The sequence below is a fragment of the Hemicordylus capensis genome, chromosome 4 (genome assembly GCF_027244095.1).
Source record: "Hemicordylus capensis ecotype Gifberg chromosome 4, rHemCap1.1.pri, whole genome shotgun sequence".
NCBI lineage: Eukaryota > Metazoa > Chordata > Lepidosauria > Squamata > Cordylidae > Hemicordylus > Hemicordylus capensis.
In genome coordinates, this window is record NC_069660.1 from 278,687,776 (window position 1) to 278,699,893 (window position 12,118).

The following is a 12,118-nucleotide window of genomic DNA, read 5'->3' on the forward strand; positions in this document are numbered from 1 at the left end:
ATTAGAAAATAAAATCTCCAGGCTTAGATCAGATGCTAGTAAATTGAAAGATATGAAAGACAAGAAGCTGAAGAATGAAAACACCAAACAGTATCTGATCCAAAAATACCACCTAGATTCAAGGAGAATTAGAGAAGTCCTGGAAATAATAAAGCAGCAAATAACAGCAGTGTCAAAGAAGATTAGCAGATATGAAGCCAGAACTATACAACACAGGCAGAATCTCCAATTCCAGTCGAATCAGAGACGTTTCTACCAAAGCACAGAAGGAGAAACTGCAAGAAACATCGAAACACCAAATAAAGAAGAAACAGTGCAATTCTGGGGGAAATTATGGGACAATCCAATAGATTATAATAAAAAAGCAGGCTGGATGAAAGAGGTCAAAAAATGTAAAAAAAAAATTAAAAATTAAAAATTGGACTGCTCCAGGCGACGATGAACTGCATGGCTTTTGGCTTAAACATCTAACAAGCCTTCATAAACAACTATCAAAACAGTTCAATCACATTTTGCAAGGAGGTGATATTGAACAATGGCTAACAACTGGGAAAACTCATCTCATCATGAAAGACCCAGCAAAAGGTGCAGTTCCAAGTAATTATAGACCAATAACCTGCCTGTCAACCATGTTCAAATTATTAACTGGAATAATAGCAGATGAAGTCATGCAACACTTATTAACTAACAAACAGCTTCCAGTTGAACAGAAAGGAAATTGCCCGAACACCAGAAGCACAAAAGACCAGCTGCTGGTTGAAAAAATGATTTTAGAAAATTGCAAGAGAAGAAAAACCAATCTAAGTGTTGCATTGATTGACTACAAGAAAGCCTTCGAATCATTGCCTCACACATGGATACTAAAATGTTTAGAAACAACTGGTGTCAGCAAAAACATTCAGATATTTATTTAAAAAGCAATGAGCATGTGGAGTACACAGTTAACAATCAATGGCGAGACACTTGGACAGGTTAGCATAAGAAGAGGCACTTTCCAAGGGGACTCACTATCCCCTCTGTTGTTTGTAATCGCCATGACCCCACTTTCACAAATACTAAACAAAACAGGCCTCGGATACCAAACATCTAAAACATCCAGTAAAATCAACCATCTGCTGTACATGGACGATCTGAAGTTGTATGGAAAGTCCCAGTCAGAAATCGAATCACTGATAAACACTGTCCGTATATTCAGTAGCGATATAGCAATGGAGTTTGGACTAGACAAGTGTGCTGCATTAATAATGAACAGAGGAAAAATAAGAAAAACAGAAGGAATAGAACTGCCCAATGGAAGCAAGATCAAGAACCTGGAAGAGAAAGAACATTACAAATAACTGGGCATTCTCCAGGCTGATAACATTGCACACACTGAAGTTAAAAGAAAAATTGGAAGTGAATACATCAGGAGAGTTAGAAAAATCCTCAAGTCCAAACTCAATGGCGGGAACACCATACAAGCCATAAACACCTGGGCTATACCTGTTATCAGATACACTGCAGGAATAATAGACTGGACCCAGGCAAACCTAGAGACGCTAGATCGTAAGACCAGGAAAATCATGACCATCAATCATGCTCTGCACCCCTGCAGTGATGTCGATAGGCTCTACCTCCCTCGCAGCTCAGGTGGAAGAGGAATGCTGCAAGTCCATCAAACAGTAGAGGAGGAAAAAAGAGGCATTGAATAATATATAAAGGACAGTGAAGAAGATGCACTGCAAATGGTCAATAACGAGAAACTATTCAACACCAATGAAACAAAGCAGGCCTACAAGAAAGAACAAGTCAAGAACCGAGTAGAAAAATGGAAAAATAAGCCACTGCATGGTCAATATTTGCACAATATAAGTGGAAAATCAGACATCACCAAGACCTGGCAATGGCTTAAGAATGGTTACTTGAAGAAAGAAACAGAGGGTTTAATACTGGCTGCACAAGAGCAGGCACTAAGAACAAATGCAATAAGAGCAAAAGTCAAAAAATCCACCACAATCAGCAAGTGCCGCCTTTGTAAAGAAGCAGATGAAACCGTGGACCACCTAATCAGCTGTTGTAAAAAGATCGCACAGACTGACTACAAACAAAGGCATGACAAAGTAGCAGGGATGATACACTGGAACATCTGCAAAAAAATACAAGCTACCTGCAGCCAAACATTGGTGGGACCATAAAATTGAAAAAGTTGAAGAAAATGAAGATGTAAAAATATTATGGGACTTCCGACTACAAACAGACAAACATCTGCCACACAATACACCAGATATAACTGTAGTTGAGAAGAAAGAAAAACAAGTAAAATAATCGACATAGCAATACCAGGGGATAGCAGAAGAGAAGAAAAAGAAATAGAAAAAATCACCAAATACAAAGATCTACAAATTGAAATTGAAAGGCTGTGGCAGAAAAAGACCAACATAATCCCAGTGGTCATTGGCGCCCTGGCTGCAGTTCCAAAAGACCTTGAAGAGCACCTCAACACCATAGGGGCCACAGAAATCACCATCAGCCAATTACAAAAAGCAGCTTTACTGGGAACAGCCTATATTCTGCGACGATATCTATAACAACAGCAACAACATTGACAATAAAATTCTGCCATCACAGGTCCTTGGGAAGAATTCGATGTCTGGATAAAACAAACCAGTCAATAACACCTGTCTGACTGTGCAAAATAATAATAATAATATACAACAAGACCATAAAATACTGAGCAGCAGCAGCAAAAGCTACACTCATATAAAAGCCTGGGTAAAAAGCCAAGATTTCACTTGCTTTCTGAAAACTGTGATAGGTACTGAGGATTGAGCAGATGCTCAAATTTTAAAAGTACGGGTTTTCTTTGGTCCTGATTATCTGTCTTCCCAGTAGATCTGTCTTTTATTTCCCCTCTGTTCTGAAATTAGCAACTTGCATCTTCCCCAAGCTGAATTTCAGGATTTTTCCTTTTTCTTTTTTACAGCCTCAAACCAATGTAAAAAAATAAATTTAAAAAAGATAAAGCCCTTCTTTAGCTAGCTCCTTCTCAGTCACTTTAAGAGAGAAAAGCTACAATCGTAGTAGTAGACTATGAAAATCATTTAATGTGCTATTCACTCCTCTTTTCAGGTCATTAATGAGGATGTGAAATATGAGACAATTCAACACTAATTCAATCAGCATTGTAATAGTCTACACCTAGCTTGATATTTGCTATTTATCATTGCATTTCGTTGATTATTTTCTCCAAGTTTTCAATCAACACGACAATGGTCCACAGCGATTAGAATTTGTTTGACAGACAAGATTTCATTATTTTCTCTTTCAAATGCTTTATGCAGATCTGAATTTATTACCTCCCTTGCTTTTCCTTCCTCTGCTCATCTTATAAGACTCTGAGGAGGGGGCGAAGGAGGAAGCAATCAGGTTCATCTGGCAAGTCATGTCTCTTAGGAGCAAAACACTGATGAATTGTTCTATGGCAGAATGGCAGGCACCACACCATAGTTTTTATTTATTTATTTATTTATTTATTTCACATATTTTTTAATACTGCCCTATATAAAATCTCAGACCATAGAAAGGTCCCAGAAGAATAACTATACCTTTGGGCCTGCTAAAGTAGCCTACTGAGAGACCTATGCTTGTATAGAAGAGAAGGTTGATATGCTTCATGAGTTGATGTAAACAGAGACTGACATTATAAACGATGTTACACACATGGTAACATTACACACATTGTTTTATATAGTTCCTGCACTGTAGCACAACTGTTTGTACAACTTTTGCACTTGCGTAACACTGTTATTGGACAACTGCACAAATGTTGCATTCCACCGCATGTGTAACGCTGTACAGTGTTTGGCCATTATGCGGAAGTTCCATGACTGGAGGTCCCTCTTGGGCCCTCCTGCAGATGTTGGCCTACAGCTCCTGTAATCCCTGGCTATAAACCATGGTGGCTGGGGATTATGGGAGTTGTAGACCAAAAACAGCTGGGGGGGCCTAAACTGAGCAGGCCTGCCCTAGCCTTTATCCAAACCGGACGATTCTGACTGCTTTTTTGAGAAAGAAAGAAAAATGTGAGGAGTTCTAATCAAAGAACTCCCATAATGAGGCCATTCACACAATCAAAAACTGTGTTCAACCTGGGTTTGGGAGTTGTGTGTGGTCCCAATTTTCAGTTGTGTGGAAGCAAGATTAGAGGAAAACCTGGGTAGCTTTCCCCCCTACCTTGCTTCTGCACAATCACTTCTACCCACTTTTCCTCTAACCTTGCTTCCACACAACCAAAAATTGGGAGCACACAGTGATTGGCTTCAATGTCTAGTTTTGGGCTTTCAGGCTGGCTATGGGGCTGGCTTTTGGGCAGGCTATGGGGTGGCTTTCGGGCAGGCTATGGGGTGCCTTTTGGGCTGGCTACGGAGTGGAGACTTCCATGGCCAGCCTGATGGATGATCTCCAATTGGGAACAGACAGAGAAAGTGTGACTCTGTTGGTCCTTTTGGACCTCTTGGAGGCTTTCAATACTATTGACCATAGTATACTTCTGGAGCGTCAGGGAGTTGGAGGCATCGCTTTGTGGTGGTTCCGCTCCTACCTCTCAGGCTGGTTCCACATGGTGTCCCTTGGAGACTGCTGTTCTTCAAAACCTGAACTTTTGTATGTTGTGCCTCAGGGCTCCATATTATCTCTGATGTTGTTTACATCTACATGAAACCTCTGATGTTGTTTACATCTACATGAAACCTCTGGGAGAGATCATCAGGAGATTTGGTACAGGGTGCTATCAGTATGCTGATGACACCCAAATCTATTTCTCCATGTCAGCATCATCAGGAGAGGACATAACCTCCCTAAATGCCTGCCTGGAGTCAATGATGGGCTGGATGAGGGATAACAAATGGAGACTGAATCCAGATAAGATAGAGGTACTCATTGTACGGGTTTGGAACTCGAGAGATGATTTTGATCTGCCTCTTCTGGATGGGGTCTCACTTCCCCAGAAGGAACAGGTACACAGTCTAGGGGTGCTTCTGGATCCAAGCCTCTCCCTGGTCTCCCAGGTTGAGGAGGTGGCCAGAAGTGCCTTCTATCAGCTTCGGCTGATACGCCAGCTGCATTCATTTCTTGTGATGAATAACCTCAAAACAGTGGTACATCTGCTGGTAACTTCCAGACTGGATTACTGCAATGAGCTCTATGTGGGGCTGCCCTTGTATGTAGTCCGGAAACTACAGTTGGTCCAAAATGTGGCAGCCAGGTTGGTCTCTGGGTCATTTTGGAAAGACCATATAACTCTTGTATTGAAGGAGCTACATGGGCTGCCGATATGTTTCCAGGCAAAATACAAAGTGTTGGCTATAACCTATAAAGCCCTAAACAGCTTAGGCCCTGGGTATTTAAGAGAATGTCTTCTTCGTCATGAACCCCACCACCCACTGAGATCATCTGGAGTGGTCCGTCTGCATTTGCCACCAGCTCATCTGGTGGCCACTCAGGGACGGGCCTTCTCTGCTGTTGTCCCTTTGGAATGCACTCCCTAGTGAAATAAGAGCCTCCCCATCTCTGACCGCTTTTTAAAAGTCTTTAAAGATGCATCTGTTAACCCAGGCTTTTAATTAATATTGTTTTAATGCTATTTTAAAATATTGTTTTAGAAATTTTAAATTTTTGTGGTGTTTTAAACATTTTGTTTTTGTTTTAACTGATGTTTTACTTTCTGTTTTTATTTTGTTGTAAACCACCAAGAGACATAAGTTTTGGGTGGTATAAAAATGTGTTAAATAATAATAATAATAAATAAAATAAATCATAGTTTGGCTCATAGAGTCATTGGCCAAGGTTCTCATAAGGGGATCTAGGGACATATTCTGCTAGTTTCACAGTCATTCCTTCTTCCCAGCGAACCACAGTTCAGTGAGCTGGTGAGTTGCATTTCAATGAAATGCACATACCTTATACTGAATCAATCTAATGGTCCAACGACCCTGCATGGCTTACTAGACCTGTGCAGGGCCCAAATGGTTGGATTTCCACCCTCACAGGTGCACTGATGGGAGGGGCCATGCCTGAAGCTCCCAAATATTGGGACAGGTTGGAGATGTGACAGCTCCGTCAGGTCCTTCTGCAGATGGGAGGCAGAGGCGAGGGCAGTGGGTGTGTTTGTGTCCAGCATAGCTATTGAATCTCTGATGGAATTCCACCATGACAGCAGGGAGCCTCTCAACAGTTCCAGCTCTTGGAGGCTCCCTACGATCACAGTGAAACTCTGCCCAGCTATTCTCTGACATAGCACAAGCTGGGTCCAACAGCTCAGCGGGACCTGACACAATACATTATTGTCTACACTAACTGTCAGTGGTTCTTCGAGTTCTCAGGCAGAGGCTTTTTCAACCACTTGATCCTTTTAACTAGAAATGTCAGAGATTGTATCTAGGACCTTGTCCATGAGAAGTATGTGCTCTATCACTGAGCAATGACTCAGTGTATCCCATTCCTTAGTGGGAATTTCCAGCATCTCAAACTACAGTCTTAGGGTTAGTTGGAAGAAGTCATGACAATTAAAGTGTACAAACACTGGCATAGTTTTGTAGTACAGACAGAGCGTTTAAAATTAGTTGTCATTACTATTATAGCCAGACCTGTCATCAGGTGGTAGACCCCCATTTATAAGGACTAGCATTCTTCCTACCATTTTAGAATCCTATTTACCTCCTGGTAGTTTGATTTTCTTCTGGTCAGTTTCATTTCAGTTGCTGCCAGCTGCCAATTTTCCCCCTGAGGATTTTGTTATGGTTGATTAGGAGAGACAAGATGAGTAATAGGACTAAGTCGTTAGTTCAAGTCAGAGCTCTTGCAAAAGCCAGCTCTTCTGCAAGTTAATTAAGATGAGCAAAATAGCATTACTTGAAATGAGAATTTAAACTCAGCAACTAGAGATGAGCAAACTCTCCCAAACTTACACTTGAGTTATCTCAGAAATGATGTGAGATCTTTCAAAGAAATTGGGAGGATCTCAAATGGTTTTTCTTTCTTTTTATTCCTATTCTTTATGCATTATTTAAAAAATAATTACTTAATCAGGAATTTACTTAATCAGGTAATAATCAGTTTACATCCATATAGATTGAAAACACCAGTTCAACTATATGACTTATGGAATCAGCTTATAATTAGTAACAGTTCTACAAAATATATCTTAGTGAAAGTAAAAGTGTATCAAGTTCTGTTTTTAATAAAGTGCAGCTAAAAAAGTAAACAGTTGTATATTATCTTGTGATTTGCCATTCAAAAATAGTATAAAGATACAATTTTGTCATATAGCTGCCTTCTTTCCTTGCCCTTGACTAATCAAATTGGTTAGTCAATTTGATTTAACAGTTGGAGGGTTAGAATTCTTCCAGATTTTACAAATGATGAGTCTAGCAGCTGCCAACAGCAGTGTCCCCTGTAACAGGGATTCCCAGATGTTGTTGACTCCCTTCATCTCTGATGCAATGGCCTTTTGGTTGGGGATTGTGGGAGTTGTAGTCGACAACATCTGGGAACCCTTGTTACAGGAAACACTGCTTAGCAGGCATACTGTAAATACTCTGCCTTCCGTTAAAACCTTGGATGTTATATCCTCCCCCCCCCCGCCCAAGTTAATTAATCAAATGATAAAGTGTATCCAGTCATTTGGGACCAGTAGGTGTTTATTTTAGGACACACCCAAAAGTACAAGAAATCTGTTCCTGTATTTGCACACTTCCATCACTGGTCATTATAAGCTGGATAGAGATGTCTACATCTTGGGGGTGTTTTAAAGTGGTGGCTTTAGCCTGGGCAGAGCAACTATCCCCATTCAGTCCAATATAGTCTCTCTCCAGTGGATGCTGATTTATCCGTTTGAATTTTTTAAGACTTTGAGCCTGCTGGGGACAGGTTTTTGATTTTCATTGCTTTTGCTATGTAAATTGCTCTGAGAACTTTTTTTGAAAGTTCTATAAAAATATTTTTAATGGCTGACATCAGATTAATGTGGTGTATGTGCCTACAGAAGAGTGCCTACAATCTTCCCTTCCCTCTGCAGCCCACTGTGTCTTTTGAATATATGTCCCTGAGGATCGTGACTCTCTCTGGGACATATTCTGAAGAAGCATAGTGGGCTGCAGAGGGAAGAGGAGATAAATGAAAACTGCCCCTCCCCTATAGTGCATGTGCAGCATTAATCTGGAAAATAATTATATATTAACCAGAATACATTTGGGGAATATAATAACAAACAATATTTTTGTTATAATAAATAACCATTGATAGTCTCCAGGTCAGGCTGAGTTTAAATTTTATCCAGTTCAGATGGTCCTTGTGCATGAGTTCATTTTTGTAAAAGCAAAGTATTTCCTTACATCATCCCACAGCATATATTTTAAAGGTACCATTGACTGACATTCTAACACAGCTTGCAAAAGAAGTCTGTGTACAGCGGATGCACTCCTTATGAAATGCATGTGCTCACACACGGAGGGCCAATTTTTGCCAATCTCCCCTTCCTCTGTGTAGCACTCTGTATAGCACACAAATATGTCACCGAGAGTCACATAGCTTTCAGCAACTTATTTGTACATCAGCTAAAATTGCCCCACCATACACATGAGAACCAGTGCTTCAGAAGCAGAAACACATCTGCTGTACTAGTGCTTATTTTGGCTGCAGGGATACTGTGTTAGTATGCCGGCCATTTCTGTTGTAATATTACAGCTCTATCTTGATTCAACCAAAACAGAAGTTATGTCAGCAGTGCTGCCTGGCTATAAGTCAAATCTTGAATCATTTTTCTGAGCCAATCTGAGCCCTAGAAAAATGATGCATGACTCAGCCTCTTAATTCACCACTTCAGCATCTTAATCTGCCTTTTACGTAATAAAGCCCCACAACTTCATTACATCTTTTGGGGGGAGACAAAGGTACTGCAGAGAGTATAGATACTTTCCCACTCCCACCTTATTTTTTGTCCCTGCCCTGTGTCAGTTTCCTCCTACTAAAGTTATGGAATAATGGAGTTCCATTACATCAAATAGGGACAAAGATTAAGATTCTGCAGCAGCAAAAACTAAGAGTTCATGCACAGGGATGGGCTTCCCACCTTAATATTTGTCCCTGCCTGGATTGACTGCTTCAGCAGTCAGAGTTCTCTGTCACTTCCTTCAGTGTACAGTCTAGCTTCAGGAACCCTAGCAGGGAGCTGAGGGTGGGCTGCATGATCCCTATGCCAGGGAAGCCAGAAAAACTTCTCAGGCTCAGCTATTAATCTGATACTGAGAAAACTTTGGGAGCTTGTGATGCTTGCCTCTTCCTGGGATTGGCTTTATCGAGTGCTCAAAATTCTTTTTCATGCCTGGCTTGGTAGAACTTCGCTAGTATCTCTGATAGCAACAGAAAACTTAGCCTTGGGCTTACTATTGCTCTTGTTTAGACGTCAAGTGACAAATGGCCCCGGAGATCCCCCTCACATATGCCTACAGCCTCATAGAGTCTGGTTCATGGTTCAATCCTGCACAGCTGCAATGTGTGTGTAAATGTATTCACCTTTGGGTACCATTGTTCAACAAAAGGGGTAAATGGGAAAAGTCGAGAGAACAGAAATCACAAGGAAGCCTGGAAGAACTGGACATATCAAACCTAGAGGAATGAAGATTATGGAAGGTCATTTTGATAATTCCAAAATATTTTAGATATTACAGAGAAAAAAGAGATGGGGGCATAATTCAGTGACAGAGTATCTGCTCTGCATGCAGAAGGTCCCAGGTTAATCCCTGGCATCTCCAAGTAGGTCTGGGGAAGACCCCTGCCTGAAACCTGAGAGAACTGCTGCCAGTCAGAAACACAGATAAATGTGCTTACATTTACAAACAAAACAGATAGATGGTGGTCCAATGGTCTGACTCAGTAGATAGTGGTTTCCTATGTTCCTATATTCCTAAATACCACATCCATGTGGATATTGCTATTCACATAGGTCTTGTCCACTGGGTTGTTGATCTCCTTCCTGATGGCAACAAGAATGAAAGATGCACAGCTTTTTTCCCCTCTGGCAGAGCTTCTGTATCTTTAACATGTGTGTAATAGGCAACACTTTGATGGGTAAAATGTCATACATCCCTGCTTCACAGTACCAGGGGAGTGGGGGAATGTTGCATTGCTCAAATGTTACATTGCTCAACATATTTATGCAACTGTTAATGGCATAGAAGTCCTGCCTGAAATAAAGTTGGCAACCCTGTCTCTACCACATTTTACTGAAGGTCATAGCAGGCTGTTATGATTAATAAGAATCTCAAGTCATTGACACGTATAATTTTTCATTTCCTGGTTGTGTGTGGCAAAGGGACCTGAAGCTAGATACTTCTTAAGGCTAAAGTTGCTTGCACTGCATCAGTCTCCTGTGGTAAATGTCAGGCTTCCCTTGGAAAAGTTGGAGAAAACAGTAATCACTCTCTCTGACAACTACAGAGACAACTGGCCTGGCCTGTTCCTATTATACCATTCCCAATGCCATTTAGGAAATTAAAGTCACTTACTCTTAAATATGGAATATTTCATTCATTTCCAGTACATTTTGCTTTGAGACAGGCTAGATATATGGCCTAGCTTTTCCTGTATGAAACTGTTCATATTGTTTAGTTTTTTATTTATTAAAATGTGTATATACTGCCCTTCTCTCCACATATGGGACTTGGTGTGTGCACAAACCAAAAACTGCTGTGCGGCTTGAATTTGAATTAGAACTGAACTGCCTATCCCCGAACCAGTTCAGTAGAACCAACTGGCTGATCCCATCCATTCAATCAAGCTGGTTCGGCAGTTTGAGGGGCTATACTTGTAAAGGGGAATTTGGTGATGATTCCCCTTTACAAGCAAAGGGGTGGTGGAATCCTTCAAAAGTATTCTGTTGGGCAGCCAGGGGGGCATTAAGAGAAGTAGTTTAAGGTTCTTACCATGCTGGTGGCAGCAGCTGTCACTGCTGCTTGCTTCCCTGGTACAGCCCAAGCGAGTGGTGCTCCCTTTGCAGCATGTGGCAGCAGTGCGGTTCTGGCCTCCATGAATGTGAAGATCCTGTCCACATCTCTTCAGGCCACATAAGCTGAAGATTATCCATACCATTAGAACAAGCAACTGTTTCAATGGATGTACAACATGGATATATTTTTCACAAAGTGTCTTGCCCAGTGGTCCTCCGAGGGATCTTCCCCTACCCCTCAAAGATCAGAATGTAACAGACCGATCAGCACTCAGAACAGCTTTGCTGACTACCACTATGTTAATGGAATGATGGAGGGACATTAAGATTAGGCCATGGAGTGGGCTTTAAAGCAGACTCTGCTCCACCTTTGGTCAGATTCATCATGACTCTTCCTCTGTCATCACCCTAGCTGCCGTTGTGCCTGTCATTTCATTTTCCCAAGCTCACCGGAATTTAGTCTAAAGTTCATTCTAAATAAGAACTAATATTGTCCATAGCATCCCTGCAGAGATTGTTTGCTTGGCATTTATTGGATGAACCCTCTAAATGATCTAGATCCAGGGAAAGATTCACCAAAAGGTCATATTTGCTTTCTTAGAAAGTACGCACAATTCTTCTTCCCCATTTCTTTCTTTGGTTGTTGATAAGCAACAGCTACCTGAGCACATGTTTCTCATATAAAAATGATTAAGCTAACTTGGCAAAGCGGCACCTTTTAATGTGGTGATTCTCTTTATTTAGCAGGGGGAAAGTAACTGGCTCTGTCCACCCCCAGCACAGTCCCTCCAGTGACTGTTGCTGGTGTCTGTCTTATGTTTCTTTTAGATTGTGAGCCCTTTGGGGACAGGGATCCATCTTGTTATTTATTTATTATTTCTCTGTGTAAACTGCCCTGAGCCATTTTTGGAAGGGCGGTATAGAAATCAAATAAATGAATGAATGAATGAATGATGAAATTCCTACTGCAAAACACGTTTTCTTATCCTGTGAAGTTTCATCTATGGGGGACTAGCAGGAACATGATCATTGTCATGTTTGCCAATCAATGGTTGCATACTTCAGGGAGTCACCATGGGTACCTACCTGACGGGGATGCAAAGTTGAGCTTGATGGCTCACGTTTGTTGAGTGTTGT